This window comes from Psittacula echo (genome assembly GCF_963264785.1).
Source record: "Psittacula echo genome assembly, chromosome: 3".
NCBI lineage: Eukaryota > Metazoa > Chordata > Aves > Psittaciformes > Psittacidae > Psittacula > Psittacula echo.
In genome coordinates, this window is record NC_137736.1 from 120,427,878 (window position 1) to 120,447,621 (window position 19,744).

At 45.7% G+C, this 19,744-nt stretch overlaps 1 protein-coding gene across 2 annotated transcripts in view; it reads right to left on the reverse strand.

Annotated features, from left to right (window-relative positions):
- The window catches only part of RAB30 (RAB30, member RAS oncogene family), a 40,999-nt gene extending 21,776 nt beyond the window's left edge, over positions 1-19,223 (reverse strand). For both annotated transcript variants that reach the window (XR_013956391.1, XM_080612767.1), the window contains exon 1: positions 19,207-19,223. The gene's annotated coding sequence lies outside the window, so the exon portion shown is untranslated. The remainder of the gene's footprint in view (positions 1-19,206) is intronic.
- Between the last annotated feature and the right edge of the window lie 521 nt (positions 19,224-19,744).

Here is a 19,744-nt window from a genome sequence, read left to right on the forward strand (position 1 = left end):
TGATGTTGCCCAACTCTGTTAGCCACATGGCCTTAAAAAAATAGAGATTTAATCATAGCAAGGATAGAGAAATCACATGGCTCAGCAGTTTCATTGGTTGTCATGGCAAACGAAAATCCCTGACTCTGACTTGTGTGTTTTAGAGGAAAGGAGACACAAAAATGCCCTTTTTTATGACTAGAAAGGAATGTTTTCCTAGTGAACCCGCGCACACTCTATCTAAACAGCTGCTCCCTCCCAGGGAAAACGTTTGCTGCTTCTCACTGAGCAGCTCTCAGGGATTGAGGCTATTCAGCCCCAGCAGACATTCAGGCGCGGGTAATGAGAATCATGTGCTTGTAGACATGGTGACTTCTTGCCTGCCAAAGGGAGTCTGAACTAGCTACAGGGGGGTCTCGGCTCCATGACAGCTCCACCACCGGCTCCCTGGGAAGCTGCTGGCACAGAGTGGCCAGAGGGACCTGGCAGTGGCACAAGTCCGCTCCCCTGGCTCCAACACCCAGCATCACTTCTTGCCACGTGTCCAATAATGAGAGTTTCTTCCTGTGCTCTCAAAGCAAGCCAAACCCATGGGTATTTGTGTGAGGTTTCATCTGGCAGGTAACAACAGCAAAGACACCACGGCGTTCGCTCTAACACAGGCACCCCAAAGCACTTTGCACCCTGCCTACACGACCAGCACCACACACCTTCCATAACAATGGATTTTCTGGATATAGGAGGAAGATAATTTGGCTATAGCTTCAGCAGCAGTTCCCCAGAGAGCCTGCTCCTTCCAGCCACACTTGCCTTCTGGTTTTGGCTGTGTACTCAGAATTTGGGAAATGAGGCTATCCATGCAGCAGATCTACAATACTTATTTCACCACCAGGTCTTAGTTATTTGGTTTAGTCTCCAGGCCTTCCCCATCTGCAACTCCAGCACAAGGGCTTTTGTCTAGAAGGAACAACAGGACCCTAAGGAATAATGTTTATTGTATGATATTGTAAGCAATGCTCCCCGGTGGTTAGGGGTTTCTTCTGCCACCCGCATCTGCTGTGATTGCACAGGGGGGACCACAAGTTGCTCAACCACACGTGTGGCTGGCTGGAAAGCAGCCCCTTCTCTAATGAAAGCCACAAGCTTCTTGCCTTATATTCCCCAAAAAGCAGCTGTGTACGAAACTGCACCACTGCGCTCCTAGGTATGTATGTATGTACACCAAGGGCCATGTCCTGCCAAAGTCACAGAGCTCAGCACTGCAGAGCCTTCATCACAACCACAAACAGTGCTCCTCCCCAGACTTCATCGACAAAACTGAGCCACAACCAGGGATGCCCATGCAAATCAGCTGGAGATAACACAAGGATAGCTAGTTTGGATCCTTTATCTTTTGGATAGGAGGCAGAAGGATGGAGATTCATCATCATAATCCTCCCTGGCTGGGCTGTGCCTGCAGGACTGCGGGTGAGACACTGACCTTCTCATCTACAGCCCACACATACCAAAAGGAGGTCACTTCGTATTGAGCACGAGATAAGACTTCCACAGTAACTTTTTCAGCTCAAACAGTGAATTGTTTCACCAGCCTCCTACTTTAACCCTTACGCACACTGCAGAGCTGAAACACTGCTGAAGTTACTGGCAATGCGATTGCAACCCAGGGGACAAGGGAACTCTTTCACCCAGGCAATAAGCCAAACCCATAGAAACAAGAATCTTTCTGCACAGAGCTTCAGCCAGAGCATCCTGCAGCATACAGGTCCTGCAGCATCCCTTCCCTGCAACGGTTGCTGGCTCAATGGCCAGTTTGTGGTCCAGAGCATTTCTGGATTGTTAGGAACATGGGTGGATGTGGGGAGGGATGGGTAAAGGAGAAAGCAAAGGGCAAAGTGGAATTAAGAGACAGGCTCAGAAAGAAAAAGGAAAACAAAAGGAAAACCAAAACCAAGCAAGAATAATTCTCTTTAAGGCATTACACTGGAGCTGGCTCACACTGTGGGACATCAACTCCTTTGAGTTGAAGGGATGTGACAGAGCAAATGGTTTTCATCCTGACCAGGAGATTTGTCCAGAGGCTAATGCCAGCTGGTTACACTCAGGTGGTTCCAGATCTTGAGACATAATCCTGAAGGAAAGGTGTTTCAGTCATAAAAAAAGACATTACATGCATATATAGTCTGACACTGCTCTTTAGGATACAGCTTATCCAAAGAGATGGCACAAACCAGACTGTGCTTTATGGCAATGTGAAGCATCTCATTTGCTCACTCCATGCATTTCTCCAGTTCTACACAGAACTATTTGGACTGCCACCACTTGTACTTCAAAAGAACGGGCAGTCTACCCAGAAAGACTGCTTGTAATCCAAAACTCAGCATACATAAGGCATTTTCGTTTGGTGAAATACAGAATTCCCTCTTCATGTTTCAATTTGTCATTTACCAAATGCAAGCGCGGCCTTCCTGCCCCCAGCACAGCACATTCCCATCAAGTATAAAGCAAAGCATAAGCACCAGCTCCTATTGCACAGCACATTGTCATCAGTTATAAACAGAATCCATGTCTAAGAGAGCTCATCTAAAGCAGAGAAAGGACTTCTAGAGAAGTTCTATATTTATTTCTATACCTCTCGATGTGTATTTCTATACTACACGTGACTGAAACTGGATATCCAGGACTGTACCACAAATCAGAGAACAAACTGATGATTTTTCACATCACCCTTTCAGCAGGGAAAAAAGCCTCAAAAGGTTGTCCTGGTTTTGGACAATGATAAAAGACTAAAAGTGAGAATACAAGATGACATTTTGGGTCCCTATGCAACAGTCACTACCCATATTGCTCTGAAGCGCCACTTATAAGACCAAACCCACCCATCCTGCAAAGCTCTATGCAAGGAACTTTGGCAGACACATTCAGACTTAAATCTGAAAGCAGATTTAAGAAGCCAGCAGCTCTCTCTCTGAAAACAGAGGGTTTGCAATGACTTGCACAATTTTTTTGCAGAGAGCTAACTCCAAGAACAAATCCCAGCTTTGAGCCACCTTTTCAAGCTACTCTGCGCTCCAGTCTCTTTAGTTTCTCTCCAAGAGAAACCTTTGCTGTTAATATGTGCTGCTGCTCCCCCCTTGCAGCATAAGCACAGCCTTTGCAATAGCCATGTGCAGAACAACTTAAGTTGAGCCAGCTTCAACAGCTGGATGCATGTATGATAGAAAGCAGAAGAGAAGCCGCTGGGGTAGTGAAGAATCCAGGCAGGGTAACAAGGCTTGCAGAACTGGCTTCATCTGGACTGGGGTATTTGCTGAGCTGGCAGTACTATGAATTGCTACAGATGATGGTGAAAGGAAACAAGCTGTAGCTGTAAAAATCTAGGTTTAAAGGAAAAAAGAAATGATTTAAAGAAACTGAGAGGCAAATCTGGGTTAGGAATATAAAAAGGAAGAAGTCATTGGATGAAACAAAGAAAAAGGAAGCAGAGAAGGATACAGGATGAATCTGGGATAAAGATGTCTAGGCAGATGCTGGTGGAGCACCAAGGCATTAGCCCAGCCAGAAACACTGCACAGAGGAGCATCCATGTCCAGCACAGCAAAACAAGGGTAGGGGAAATGCAGCCCACAGGGGACAATGGGAAGAATAAAGTGGCAAGAATGATCCCTAACCCTGGAAGGACACCCGCAAGCTACCTACAGAGACAAACTCGGGAGCTTTAGGGTTTCCAAACTGCAATGGAGATGTGTTTTTTGTTGTGACTGTGCATTGGATCTGGGAATCTGAATTTAAACACTGAGCACAAATGGGGTTTGGGTGCAAACCTCAAAGCCAGACTTAACAACAGTCACTACAAGCCCAGCTAACACATCCGTCTAATAAAACACACGTTTGTAAGTCACAAATAGGCTTTTGGTTCACTGTCAAAAGCACAAAACACCAAAGACAATCAGGGAAAATGAGGCATTAAGCGTCAAGTATCCCCATTTGGGCTGCAATACAAGGGGACAGGTTTGAGCATTGTTTTGGCATAGAAACAGGTTGGCCGGTGGCAAAGAACAGGCTGCCCAGGGGGGTTGTGGAGTCTCCTTCTCTGGAGACATTCAAAACCCGCCTGGACACATTCCTATGTAACCTTATCTAGGTGTTCCTGCTCTGGCAGGGGGATTGGACTAGATGATCTTTTGAGGTCCCTTCCAATCTCTAACACACTGTGATACTGTGATACTGTGAAAGACAAGTGCTCCACATCAGAAAAAAAGCCTTTGTAGACTTGGGAGTGAAGAACTTCACCTCCAGTGGGGAAATCCAAGTTTCCACTGTGGGCTCACCAATCCACTGCTTTGGCTCGCAGCTCTATTCCTGCTGCTCTGCAGTAGCCTCACATACTGCCCTGGGTTACTGCTGGCAGCTCCAAGTTCTCATGTCAATTGCTTTGAGTTTCCTTTCTTGGCAACTAGTAATCTCTTCCCCCTCCCACAAATCTGGGTAAAGCACTGAATGAGACTTCCCAGTACAATGCAAGCGTTGCAGATAACAGGGATCGCACAGAAAGCATTTCTTTGTACATTTATTACACTTAAGCACTCAGTGAATACAGGGCAGTGCTCTTAGGAGCAGGTCTGTGTCCTCTTGTGTCTGCCCTAAGGCAAAATAAGGTCCAACAACAGTCGCGAACATCATCCCCTTCACCCTCAATACAAATGCACTACTGGGACAGATCCAGACCTCGATTACGATGAGCATGTAGGGATCAGGAATCCACCATTAAATATAGAATCAAATTATTCATTCATCATGCTGTTACATGACTACGACCAATAATTCAAACATAAAACTAACCTGAACATCAGTGGGTTATTTAAGAGCACAAGGGGAGTGTTACAGACCCGATGAGTGTGGCTTTTCTGGTTTGCCCACCTCTCAGACTGTTCTTCTCCCTTCTGTTATTTGCTACTTGTTGGTACCTCGGTGTATATGAATTGAGTTCTCTTTGTTGCACAGACTCCAACAACAAATAAGTTGTGCTTAGAGAGAATATACCGCATCTTTTTTGGATCTATCACACTGAAAGAGGCTTGTTGCATTTTTAAAAGGTCAGAGTTACAACTCGAAAGCTTTATTCAGTATTTAACTATTGCATGGAGCGAGTACCCAAGCACACATTCCACCACATGCATGCCCATATGTACATCCTTTAAATTGTAAATGGAGAGCAAGTTGTGCATAAACAGCATGTACATCTCCCCCCTCTCCTCATCATTAAGAGTAACTTTAAATCTGTATCATGATAACAAGGTTACAGCTACCAAAACAGAGAATTCTTCTTCTAGCTTCTCCTACCCACTCCAAGGTGCTGGAGGAAGGTAACCCATGGTGGCACAGCCCTCCCTTGGGGGTCTTCACTCTTTCTTCATGCAGAAAGGCCTCATCCCTCTGCCCAAATTCTCCCCTAGTCACTAATGCCTTAGTGCCACCTGCACCCCCAGAGTCCAGTAGAAACACTTTCTATCCCAATTTAACGTTCTGCAGGCAGAATGAACTGGTAAAGCTGGTGGGAAACTGGTGACCAGCAAGGAAATAATACTTTTCCTTATTCTACAGGTTGGAAGACTCCTGGACAGCAAAAGCAGCTCTGAAGCTCCAGTAGCCACTACTTATCTAGGAAAGTTTCCAGCTTAAACCAGACATCATTCACCTCTTCTTAAACCCTCTCCTCTCTTAGCTCCAGAGGAAGGCTCTTCCCTCCCCAGCCAGCAGCTTCACTGTTCACACAGGTCATTCACATGAAGAACTGGCTTGCAAAGACAGCTCTTTCCTGTGGAAGGGCATCAGTGAAGCCTTCTAAAGTCCCTTCAGGATTAAACCAAAGCAGCATCCCCTCACATCTCAGTTATTGCCATTGTCTCTCTCTGGCCTTGACAGATCTCATCTTGGATTACCAGCATCCCCATAAAAAAAGAATCCCATCAAAGGACAATCTTCTCAATTTTCCTTATTTACACCTTCAGGGTTTCCTGTTGTTCTTCCTTCCTTGGGTTCCCAACCCCTCATTATTACTTTTATTTTTAACATTCATTTTACAGCCAACCCTACATCCCACTAATTGCCTTCAACAAAAGCAGCAATGTCAGTCATTCTCCCCCTCCTGTGTGGCCACATCTCCCTGCAAACACCCACTGAGCTTTCCCCTGCTCATAAATGCTGCTGTTACCTGACCTTTCCTTGCATCTTTGATGACCATGGCCTGTTGTCACCCATTAGAAAGTGCTGAGCTCTGCTCGCACATGGAAGCTGTGCTTTGTGTATGCACGGGATGCAATGATGGGCCATGGGATGCTGCAGCAACACACAGCAGCAAGAGGCAGAGAAAGGATCCCGCCCTTCCTTTAAAGCAGCAAATACCCCTCTTGAGGCTTATCCAACTGTTCCTAAATGGAAACGTCAGGCCGTTACTCCCATGCTACTCATTTTCCTCAGGGCCCGATCCACAGAGAATGGCAATCCCCTCGGGCTCAGTAACTCTGATAGCAAGTTGAGGTACGTGGCTCAGGTTTCTTGCAAAAAGCGGAGTAGGGAATTGTGAGGATGGATCTGAAGTGTTATGAGATGTGGTTTTGATATTTACAGGGACTTCTGTACCTGTTCACACACAGAAGCAGAAGTGCAACGGAGAGCATCTTTACTTTCCCAGGAACAGCCAAAATGCCATTATGAGCTTGTCCTTTACAAGAGGACAAATGACACCAATCATACATTGAGGCACACTGGGACCCACAGCAGGGTTAGATGAATTGATAGATGTTCTTCTTTAAAACCACGATTTGGTGAATAATATGTCAGAGACTTCATCAAAGCCCTCCAATGCTAAACAAGCCTCACAATATAACCCGTACATGTCCTTCGCCTCCCAAGAACAACCCACACTCCTAGCAACACATCTCACACATGAGAAATCCAGCTGGTTTCAGCATACAGCTTTTTCCAAGTATTCCCATGTATTACAACACATTAACAATCAATACATCCTCCCTTTAAAAAGGACACACAAGTTACAAGCCCTTCCTTCCCAGGAGGAGATGGATGCTGATTACAGGAAGGCGTTCTCCATAACAATTCTCTTCCTAAATCACACCAATTGCTTTGTCCATTTGAAAGGTGCATTTACTATATCAGAAGGAAAAAAGACCCTTATTATTAGCAAGATCTGAACCATTATCCATCAAAGTTGTTTGCATACTGGGCATGTTATTTTTTCCTGCATGACACTGCTTGAATCCCTATAACACCTTCCCAGACAAAGTGCCATTAACATGCAAATGAGAAGTTCACACTCCTCCTTCCGCAGTCCTGCTGGAGATGGTGCACAATTAAAGTCATAGGAAAGGTAATGGAAGAATTAAAACAAGGCAGGTTGGCTACACATGTCACAGTAATGCTTGCAGATCAGTCTGGCCTCTAGTTACCACACTATGTCCAGGAGGAATCGATTACAGCAATATAGATGAATGGGATCCTAAACTGAAAAACGTATCGGATTAAACATTAATGCAGTCATTGACTGTTATCAATGTATATTTAATGAAAGGTGAGGCCTAGCAGAATATAGAATTGATGGGGTTTCAAATATCTGGAGAGACCAGAATCGTGGACACAGAGGTTTTAAAATGGTCCCAGCAACGTAACACACCAAAACTATAAATTCATCCACCAGGCTAGAACTATACTTTGTGATTTGTTTGTATTGTAAAGGTTGATGTACGCATAGAGCCAGGCAGGAAGCCAAGCCTCAAACTGTGCGCTATTGACTGCTGAGGTCTCCGTTAGCCCAGGGTGCTCCAAACAGCAATACTGGGTTGCCTAGACCAAGCCTGAAGATGATAGAATGCAACCTCTTCTCTACACCAGGCAAGCTTTGGATGAGCAGTGCCAAACAAGCATCTGAATTCAACAAGCTTCTCTCCCCTTGAAGTGTTATACATACTTTAGGGTTCAACTTTAACCTTATTTTCTAAGGAAAACAAGCTTTTGCAACCATCTAGCCTGGCCAACAGGTTCAAAAGTAACTGAAGGAAAGATTACAAAGAAGAAGACTACAAAGACAATATCGGTTCTGAGACCCTGAGGCTTCAGTACTCAGACATCACAGTTGAAAGTGCTCAAAACCTCTCCAAAACACATGTTCCTCCTGCATGGGACACAAAAGATGAACCTTTTAAGTGATCTGACAACTCTGAGCCCTGTGTCTGGTCTACCTGAACATTAACTGGTCTGGCAGATTATGCTGTACATGGCGGCACTGTTTTGTCTTGCCTACCTCTGAGGAGCTAACCAATATGTCCAAGTTAGTCTTACACAAGGTCTGGCTTCCCTACCATACCATGAGACAAGCATCTCTGCACACTCCTGAATCTGCCATCTCTCTCCAGCAACAGTGCCTGGGATCTACAATAACAACATTCAACTGCAGACAACCCAACTTCGGTGACTCCAATTCAGGGGAGAAGCCAAGGCTCCAACATTCAGTGAACAAACACTATCAAACACAACAAAATCTTAGCCAATTACACTTTCTGAAAGGATTTAGGGTTAATGGGACTTCCAGTTTAAGTTATCCAGGATACACTTTCTAGTCTTTTGGATGTACAGAACAAGTGCCTGTGCCTTCTGCCTACATAAGAGGACATTAGACAGCTGCACCACCCTTGAGAAACCACTGAAATCACATTGTGGTACTATGGTATTTGAATGAAGACATCCAGAAATGCACACGCTCTGCAAGAAACTAACCCCTGGGAGCTAGCAGGGCACTTTCTGCTCAACTGGAATTGAACCAATATCAAAGCACTGCAACAAAAATGCTGTGTTTCACACGAGAGCCATTGATCTCTAGGAATCGCTGATCACCTCAAAGCTAAAAATCACAATTCCAGCAGTGTCACTTTGTTTCCCTGCCTGTGTCACCTCCACTGCTTGCAGTACTACTTCTACCCTCTCACATAAGGCTGCCAGCTGCATTGCAATATCCGTCACGCAGCACCCCACCGATAGCTGGTGGCGGCTGCTAAGGCAATATTTACACTATGGTTTGCATTCCAGTTTATAAAACTCTCTGGAGCTCTTCCAAAGGAAAAGCCCCACATAAATTGGAATTATTATCGTCATCTACAGGCCAAGTCCAGTTAAGAAATTACTAGAGCTCAGTGTGGAGACTGCAGATGTTTGAAATCCCAATCAATGGGCTGAGCAATAAGTGTCATTAACATTGCCTGTAACACATTTCTTCAGCAGCATGCAATAAATCACTGATGAATATTCAAGGCAACCCTCTGAGGTTATCTCCATTTTACAGACGGAGGTAACCAGGAGACAGAAGTTTAGAAGTGACTTGCCTATAAACACAGAACAGATGCAGAATTCTATTGTCTCGCCTTCAGAGTACAAACTACTTCTTTCTAGACAAAGCTTCAAATTCTATAGATTGATTCACAGCGACTGGCATTCCCCAAAGGCACCGGTGGCTATTCACCCCCCAGGTTACAGCACTGGTTACCTACATTACAGCAACACCTACAGAACGCAGAGAACTGCAGAGTCTCACTGTACGAAGTTGAACTAACAGATAAAAACCCTATCCCAAAGCCATGCTATGGGTAATAAAACCAAATCTATGCATAAAATACAGTAAGAAAGAGAAATGAGAGACTCAAAAACTGCATTAGAGGAAGAACCAGGAACGGACCAATCCTCCAGAATAACTAAACTCATTAACTAAGCATCACCCAACATTGCCCAGGAGATATTTTTAAAGCCTTCCTCTGTATCTCCGGGAACTGATGTCATCAAGCAAAATGAGGAACACTGTGAAAGACGTGTTAACAAGATGGAAGGAACGTTTATGCAGTTTCACACATTTTCCAGCAAGGAGTCCGACATTTAAGCGGGATGGCCTGGTTACTAACGGCTACTCTATGAACTGATGCAATGCGCTCACCACCGCACTGACTGGCAGATGCAGTAAACAAGCAGTAATTCACCCCAGGTTGTTCCTCCCTGTGGCAACAGCTTTTGTAGAACTGCAGAACTTAATGAGACACTTGAGTTAATATTTATTTCACAATCGGCCTCCTTTACTCCAACAGCATCAGCCTCAATGGATGTTTTCCTCTGTTACTTTGTTGTGCAAGTCAATTCTCTGCTTACTTTGGATTTCTTCAGTCCTGGATTTCTAACTGGGGGGGCTGGGTTTAGATATGTTTTTCATTATTAAATACCAGGTAACAACCTGCATGGCTGCAAAGTGAATCAGCTCAGAGACACTGTCCTAAAGAAACTAACCTAGCAAAAAAGATTAACTAAGATTGGCCTTAACCAAGCAGATTCCAAATCCAGAAGCACAGCAGATTAAAGACAACACTGATATAAATGGGATGGCCATTGACTAAAGACTGAAGGTTTACAATGAGTATAATGAAGTTACCCATGATGGAAGCACAAGTATCTCTGGCCATGCAGCAGCTTGAGAAGAAGCTTTAAAAATTCCCTATACTCTGTTTGCACCTGCAGTAGAAAGTTCAGGAATGGTCCATAATAGCCATGTATAATGGCACCGGACAAGGGGAATCTCAATCCTCTCCAGCACAAGGATGCCCAACTTGACCCATGCATTTGAAGACATTTTAGTCAATGCTTCCTGGTGACATATAGGGACCAACTACCTGCACAGCTAAGTGCATCTGCACCAAGACACAGTTTTCCTGCAGAACTGACAACAGAACTGCTACTTAAAAGGGAAGAATGATTTCCTCATAGAGGGAAACACTCTACAGTAACAAAAGTAGTTTCCAAGGTTTACAAACATAACAGAAATACTGAGAATCCCTCAGGATCACAGGATGGATATATTTAAATTCGTTTCCCAGTTTTTGTGAGAAGCAAAAGAGACTTCAGAATCTGGGGTTAGCAACTGCTAAAAAACCCACTGTTTCTACATCGAACATCCATTACATCCCTGCAAGAGATGGTCAGGGCATGCCAATGGCCACCAACAGGTCACAACACAAGAGGAGACCTCATTCCTATAGACACCTCAAAGCACTTTCCAGCTGAGTCACACGCTCACACTTCTCTCCTAAATAGGTCAGGCAGAAATCCATTACCCCAGAGTGAAAAGCTTGACTTTAGACTTCTCATTTGCCCGCTGGAATTAAAGAGTTAACAGAAACCGGGGTTTATTTGGGGATTTTCCGTGTGCGCACACACACGCATCCATCTATCCAAGCAAAACGCTGCTACCATATTTTAGCAATGTGAATACTGCTGGCTTGAAGAAAATGGGCACAGTTCCCTTTTTAGAAAGAACAAATTGTGCAGAACAAGGACAAATGCAATAGAGAAATCAGGCACCGACTCTTGCTTCTGCTGTTTCAAGCTTCTGGTACATGCAGCTCAGAGACAGCCTTTGCATGGTTTTTTTCTGTATATAGACCAAATATTGTTCAAGAACCCCCCCATAACTCCCTAATGCTCCTAACAGCAAATATTTATGGGGGGGGGGGTGGTTATATTATCAGATATGAGAGGAATTAGAAGATGCCCTGATCTTCTGTTGGCTACAGACAGGAGACAACCATTGCCCACAGGGCCAGAGTAATTGCAATGGAGCAGGTACTTGCTTTACTTGAGTGTAGTTTAGACACAAAATGTGGGATTTGCTGCAAACTGTGTTAAAACCACGCCTTTAGATTGAAAGCCACAGGAACAGGTACTACGAAGAAAGGGAGTATAGCACAACCCCATCATCACATAGGGTGAACTTGCAGCTACATCTCCAGTTAACCAGGACATAGAACCTGATGCCATCCCAGGCTCCTTATTAGTCTAGAGACATATGGAATTCCCAAACCTGCCCTTAATCTCTTGTGAAAGCTATAGATTACTCCAGTCTTTGCTGGGGCTTTAATTCAACTCATTAGCACAGATTTATCTGAGTTAATACTTTTTCTCCACGGGACACCATGAACTTCAGGGGAGATGCAAGAATAAAAATGTCTCTCAATCTTCTTCCCAGTGCACAAAAATGAACTGATACCCCCACAGCAATTTCAGGCTGTCCGATTCGCATCTCCAAAGGTTACTCGTCTCAGAGTGGAATAACTTGGTGTCTCCAGAGGACTAACAGGACATCAATGAGTCCAGAAAGCTTTTTCAACCCTACATTTAATTTGCAGGCATTTGAATTAATAGCTATAAAGCAAGAACAAAAATAATAAGGATTATTTTGTCAAGTAGCAGTCATCTCCTCTCTGTTAATCAAGTTCAATGGCCATAACAATAAAGCTTGAATCTCCAGTGTTGGGGAAGATGGAATTTAACACTCCCTCCTGCCATCAGAAAGGAACAGAAAAACAAGACCACACAGCATGGAGACCCCTTGGGGGATTTTTTGAGGTCACTAACAAGAATTCAGCTTGTCCAATACATAAATCCATATACAAGTTTGTCTCCCTATGTTTTTAAAGGATGTTATTTTAAGTAAATATTCCCATGCTGCAGCCTCAACTGTCATGAAAACACCGTGTGTTAGACCTTGGAAGCATAAGAGATGGCACCATGGAGAACTTCTCACTAATTAGACATGAAGCTGGCTTCCTTTAAAAACTTGTTAGATAAAAAGCCTTGACTGATCTATTTTTCCATTACTCTGAGCTCAGGCAATGAAATTTAAATCACAGAAGTGCTAATTATTATTCTTCAAGTCAGCTTTTCATTACTGAGAGCATTCTCTCCAACACAGCAATCCCCAAATCTCTCTTCTAATCCTGGCAATCTCTTTCACTTGTTCTTTGATTGCCTGTAAAGCTGAATGTTGGCACTAAACCTCTCAACTCAAGGTGTTGATCTACATCCTGAGCATGGATCTGATATTTCTCTGGAGCACAGATTTTTCTGCATCTCCCACCACCACTTTTGTATCTATGGATGAATGGGTATTGGAGAAAGAGAGTCACCAATGGAAAGACAGGAGGGCCTCACAAGTTCTTATGCCCTGAATTTCATCCACCCCAGGGCAGAGCATAGGTGAGCCCATCTATTAATTGGGCACATGTTGTTCTTCCTACTCAACATCTTTAGTAACCTTATTAGCATCACATCTCCTTCAGATGAGTTTCCATTTATGCCCATTCACAGCATTGCCCAGATTCTTTTGTCATCAGGGAGTATCCAAACTCCTAAAGGTTACTGCTGAACATCGCTAGATAGAAAAGTGATGAGGAAAGAGATGGAGTGACTGCACCGGAGCAAGGAGAGGCTTAGGCATATGGAAAACAGGCATGGAGAAAGCAGATGGGAACAAGCATGTCAGCAGTCCCCCTTGACATGGTACTGTCCCAGCTGGTGACACCCCAGGTGAAACACCCCACACAGCTTTGTTGGAGGGCAACAGAGCTGGTGACAGGGATGGAAGGCATGTCCTGTGAGGAGCAGCTGAGGACTTTGGGGTTGTCTAGATTGGAGAGAAGGAGGCTGACAGGCAGCCTCATTGCTCTCAACAGCTTTCCAAGGAGAGGGAGAAGGATGTACTGATCTCTTCTCCTCGGTATCCAGTGGCAGGACATGTGGGAATGGTCCAAAGGTGCACCAGGGGAGGTTCAGACTGGCCATTAGGAAGCTTTTCTTTACAGAGGCAGTTGGTAAACACCTGTAACAGGCTTCCTAGATAGGCAGTCAATGCCCCAAGCTTGTGAGTGTTTAAGAGGCATCTGGATAATGCCCTTAACAACACGCTTTACCTTTTGAACAGCCCTGAAGTGGTCATTCGGTTGGACTAGATGATCCTTGTAGGTCTCTTCCAACTAAAAACACTCTATTCTAACCATGTATTTACTCCGGAAAGAGATCAGATACTTCCATAGCCAGGTAATGGAGTCATCTCTCCTGCTGAAGCAATAAAAACTCCCTTATATTTGCTTGCTCCAAAACACTCTGGAAAAGCACAGGCAACTGATTGCTACTGCAGGATGTGATTCTCACACACAGCTGGATTAATTTTCTTCACTGTTCCAAGCAAATTGGCATCAAGGCTCAGCACCAGCCTACGGGATGGTAGTTCTATGGCAATTGCCTTTTGCAAATACTAGGCTGGATTTGTACCAGAAATACTCCCACTTTAAAGGCACAAATGCTGCCCTTTGAGTAACTGACTTTTTGCTTAAGCAGAAAAGCAGAGTTTTGGGAGCTTCATTACAGAGGGAAGCAGCCCACTGCAGCAGTGGGTCGGGCTGCCAGGGCCCTGCATTAAGTCCCTCTCTCCGTGGAGTGCATCTTTAGCAGGACAGAGCTACACAAGCACCGCTTGACTTCTGCTCACTTTGGCATCTCCAGCACCTTTATTTTTTCCCTTTAAATTCACGCAGCAGGATGCAGTCTTTTGAGAACCCATGTGCAAGCTCATCTCTTTTCATGCCAATGCAGCCTTTCCTCCCCTTCCTCTTCTCTCTTCCCTTTCCCATTACTCTTTTCAAGGTCTGAAAGAAAACACTTTTCAGATACTTAAAGGTTACAAGCTAACTTAGTTCAGCAGTACCTAAAAGAAGGCATTTCTGCTCAAAGGAAAGAAAACAAACAGGGTACCCTGTGATCTCTAAAAGCACAGCAGCAGATTTCCGCGAGGCTCTATCCGCATCAAGCAAAGCAATACCTTACTGAAGGTTCTCTCCTCTGTTTGTACAAGCATTCCCTAATTATCTCAGGAAAATAATAGCTGGGTTAGTTTAAACGGGTGGTTTAAATTTTGCCTTAAGTCTATTAGGGAAGAGTGCACCTCTGCATGCAGAGAGAAGCGCGGTGCAGCAGGAGCAGTAACTCCAGGCGAGGCAAGATGACAAACAGCAATTCCATCTCAAGCTGTTCACAACCTAAATATCTATCCCCAGCTCAATGCAAGAAAGCCCTCATTTGATTTCACCCTGCGTAGATAAAAATCATTAGACATCACAACACAAATTTCACCAGTACCTTAGGCAGGGCCAGTGTTTAATAGCACAGATTAGCTATGAAACTACTGTAGCAGCAACAGACTTTAATGTGGTCTTGGCTCTGTTTAAACACTGACAGTGATTTTAAGGGACAAGTTCATCCTTGTTCTGCCCTAATTATTTCAACATATTAGCACCTGAGGAATATTTGACTCAACCACACACACACACCCCCAGTCTAAATGCATTATTTACGCACAGGCCAGCATGGATTACATGACAAACATGACAGATCACTTCTCTTCTGCTGTAAGAATGCCATTAAAAATAAAATGAGGATTTAGTTAGCTATTGACTGAACCACTGGGGGGGCAGGAAGCTGAAGGGCTTAATGCAGAATGAAATTACGGAAACTAGAGAGTCAATCAAAGCATTGCCTTAGGTCAGCTCATTTGTCCGCCAGCCAAAGCAGGGCTGTCACTGCCCCAAGCTCTCTCCAACCACGTTGATGTTTCTGATGTTGGGAACCCATGCATAGCATAGAAGATGATTTTATTGTCCCATAAATCTCCCACTCAGAGGTTCTGCATGCATTCATACAAGCTTCCTTATCTGAACCACCCCATTCCTGAAAGGTGTGCCCACCTTGTGCTACATTCTGCACCCCTGCTATGCCAGCCACCCTGTTGCAATGAATGTCTCCATCTTCTGCACTGCCTGGGTGGTTAGTTAGCAATATGCACAAACCAGCTCCTCACACGTTCCCAACTCCTCTTTCTGTATTTGCCAACAGCAAGGCTTGCACTCGAAGTGTTGGTCCTGCCCTAAAAACAAAGGGCAATATGCCTAAAATTAGAAGAGGAATTTATCAGATCCACAGCTATTATCACTCTTGCTTGACTGTATTTTGTGTGAAAATAAGAAAATGCCAACAACCCCATGCCCCACCCCAAACAAAACCCAGCTGCAGATACACCTATCTGGGACACACCACAGAACTTAAAGCAAGTGCCTCAATTTGCCGATTGATGGATGCCAGCTTGGGTACCACAACAAGGACCAAATGAGGGCAGCTCCAGAGGTAAAACCAGCTCTACCACTTGCATTAGAGCCTCAACACTCCAGCTCAGGCTACAAGCAACTGGGCCTGGGAAGACAGGGAGCACAGAGCATAGATGTGCTAACAGAGGAAAGCTCTTTCACAGGAAGGTGATAAACGGAGGTTCAATTTGCTCACAGACACCTTTCTCCCACTCCCCAATTCCCACCTTCCCTTCCTGTGCCTGTTCAGGAAGCAACTGCTCAGTTCCTCCCTAAATAGCCTTCTTCACCTACCCATCCATCCATCCATTCATCCATCCATCTCTCCCTTCAGTTGCCTCACCAGACACCAGCCCCAGGCTACAGAAATCACTGCCCTCTCACAGCTCCGCTCTGAAGCACACAAGATGATGAAGCTCAAGAGGCAGCAAATCTGACCCAGCTCTGGCTCTTCCAAACTCCCTTCATCTCACCAGTCCCTAGGTCCCTCCATACATGAGACAGGGAGACACTCAAGCATCCCAGGGCAGTTTGAACCTCTTTCTGCAACAGTTCTGGAATGGGCAATTTAATACAGCATAGGGCAAACATGTGATGCTGATACAGCAAATCAACAACATCAAACCCAATGATCTTAGGGTCCTTCCACCCCTAGCTATTCTATGATTCCTTGATAAGAACAGGACTAAAATACAAGAAAACTGTACAGAGTATGACCACGAGAGCACTGAGCCCTGAATCCCCTTCCAGAAACTAGTAAGACATTAGTAAGGAATTGGGGAAACACTAAAAGACCGAAGGAAATATTTACTGCTGCCTTCCTGGTATATTCTCTCCGCTGCCAGCAATTGGCATCTAGGGGACTTCTTGAATCACAAATAACGCACACATTGCATTTAGGTCTTTGCAGACTCAAATTATTCAAGAAGAAGGGCCCCTTGGCTCATCTGTGCCTTTTAACAGCAATCACTCACCTATTGATTGATTTCTAGCTTTTGGTCCATTTTTGTATGTCTATATTTTGGTTGCAGAGAGGCAAAATTTCATCTTATTAATAGGGTATATTTCTGAGCTCTATTTTAACTTACTTCTTGCTGTAGGTTATAGCTTGAAAATGCTAGTACGTATTATCACAAGCCTTTCTAAATCCAACAAATGTAGCAAGTTTGGAAAAAAATAACAAAACAAGCATAAATGCCAACACATATTTGTAAATATATAGATAGATATCTCAGGGAGATGTTAAAGCATCTTTCCACTAAAAAGCATATAAGAAAGCTGGTGTCCAGCTGGTGTTTCTGAGATGTTCCACATCCCTGGCAGTGTTCAAGGCCAGGCTGGACAGGGCTTGGAACACCCTGCTCTAGTGGAAGGTGTCCCTGCTTGTGGCAGGGGGTTGGAACTGGATGAGCTTTATGGTCCCTTCCAACACAAACCAGTCTGGGATTCTATCAAAGCAGAATAAAATAAAGTGAAAAGATAGCCCCAAAATTGCATTACTTAAATAGAAAACCGCTGGCCATGGATTCCTTGCTTTTTCTCCCCAAATTCTGTACCAATATTTCCCAGAACAATTCCCAGCCTACACTTTTAAATTATCACTTCATTTCCAGTGCCTTCTCTCCACAGCAAGGAAAATCACTGCTATAAAACTTCTCCTTTTACAGCCGAGATGGGAAACCCTCCATGAGATTACCTATTCCCTCCCTTGTAAAACAGAGAGGAAAATGTCATTCCAGGAAATAGAAACGTTAAAAAAAGACCAATAAAACAAAGCAACTCCTGCACGCACTGTTGTTCTTCCCCTCTGAGTCAGTAATAAAGAGGAAGGAAGGAAAAAACCCAGATATAATAAATGCAAGGAGGAGGTGTGGATGCAGCATGTTTATCCCAGTGGCAGAGGGGAGGCTGTAAGAGGCCGTGCAGCGCATATGGACACCCCAACCACCGCCTTGGTGTTTACAAACATTTTGATGCAACCGAACAGGGAGTTTCATTGTCCCCACTGCACTCAAGTCACCCGTCCCCCAGCACCGAGATTCCAGGGACAGGCTACCAGAGGACACACAGTGCCAGTTACACAAGAGGGGCGCAGAAGCAAACATGCAGCAGAAGGAAAGGAGGGGAAATAAGATGTACCAGCTCAGCTGCACGCTCTCTTCCTGCTCTCACCAGCCTCCAAGTCAGGCTTTGGAGCAGATTAACTTTAAAGGGCACGGAAAGATGCAGACAGATCTGAGGGGAGCAGGACCCCTCTGTCGGCACACACAGCACAAAATTAGACGGCTGGGGACCACAGTGATAATGCAGAAGGGGATAAAACCTTCTGATGTTATGTACCACTAGTTATACTGCACTAAGATCATCGTACTCTTCAAGTCAAACTCTGAACTGCGCCTCACAAACAGCAAGGAACAGGGAGCCAAAAAAGCCACGCTAAAACGAAGCTCTGCTGGACCACAAAGTTTCCACGAAATTTAAAATATACACACTTCTTGTATTCACGATAAAAGGGAAAAAGACCAGAGTGGTAGTTTGGAAGTTGAAAAAACCACCAAGCTGTCCAAGCAATGATTTTGAAGATGGATACTCGTGATATGACTTGGAAAAGAAGCCTGGACCAAGCGCACACAGCCAGAACTGAGCAGCTCGATCCCAACCTCCCTGAAAGAGGGGAGGAATGTGGGTGCCAAAACACAGAACCCAGACGACACAGCGCCTCAGCACTGCAAACCCCATCCTGCAACAGACTTGGCTTATCCAACTCTTTAACACTGTCTTTACCTTGCATTCTCCAGGAGCCCCGGGTCTCACAGGCGCTCAGCATCACTTTAACGACAGCAATTAAAACTCCATCTTATTTTCCGCTACTGCATAGCGCGGAAAACAAACGGGACAGTGTATGTGTCTCCCCACGGTGTCAGCGGTATTTCGGGATGCCCGGAGCTGCGGGACGCGCAGCGCGGCCGCGGAGGTACCGCGCCTGCCCAGCGGGAGGGGAGGGGTGCTCGCCTCCGCGGTATTTCTCCGATTTAGAGGTTTTGCAGGTTATTTTCCTCTCCCTTTCCAGCGATGACAGGGAAAGGCAGCGCAGCCCCGCTCGGCACCGCGTCTCCCCGCACAGCGCGGGGAAGCGCATCGGGAGACTATGGGGGGGTAAAAGGAGAAGGAAAAACACACACGCATTACAGAAAAGGAGCGCAGAACTCACCTGGTTTGGGATTTTTCCTCCCTCTCCACGACCATAAAACGAGGCGGGAGCCAGGAGCCGGTCACTGGCGATGGGAGAAGCTGCCAGCCGCGGGCCCCACGATGGGGATAGCGGGGCCGGGTGCGGTGCAGCCGCCACGCTCCGGGGTAGGTGTTGGAATAACCCCGCTGCGGTGCAGCCCCCCAGGGTGGGTGCAAGGCAGCCCGCTCCCCCGGGATGGGTGCTGGCCTCCCGTCCGGCGCAGGGCAGCTGCCGGGATGGGTGCAGCAGGGCTGGGCACAAGGCAGCCCCGCTCGGGGATAGGTGCGGAGCCCACCCCCCCGTGCAGCGCCCCGGGATGGGTGCTGAGCCACTCTCGGGCCAGGACAGCCCCTCCGGGATGGGTGCAGCGGGGCTCGGTGCAAGGCACCGCTCTCCGGGGTTGGGCGCAGGGCAGCACCCCGAGCTGCAGCAGGAGCAGGGCGGCCCCGGGCCGGTGCTGGGGGCCGGAGCAGGAGCTGGGCCCCCCCGGCCGTGTCCGGCCGCGGCAGCGGGAGGC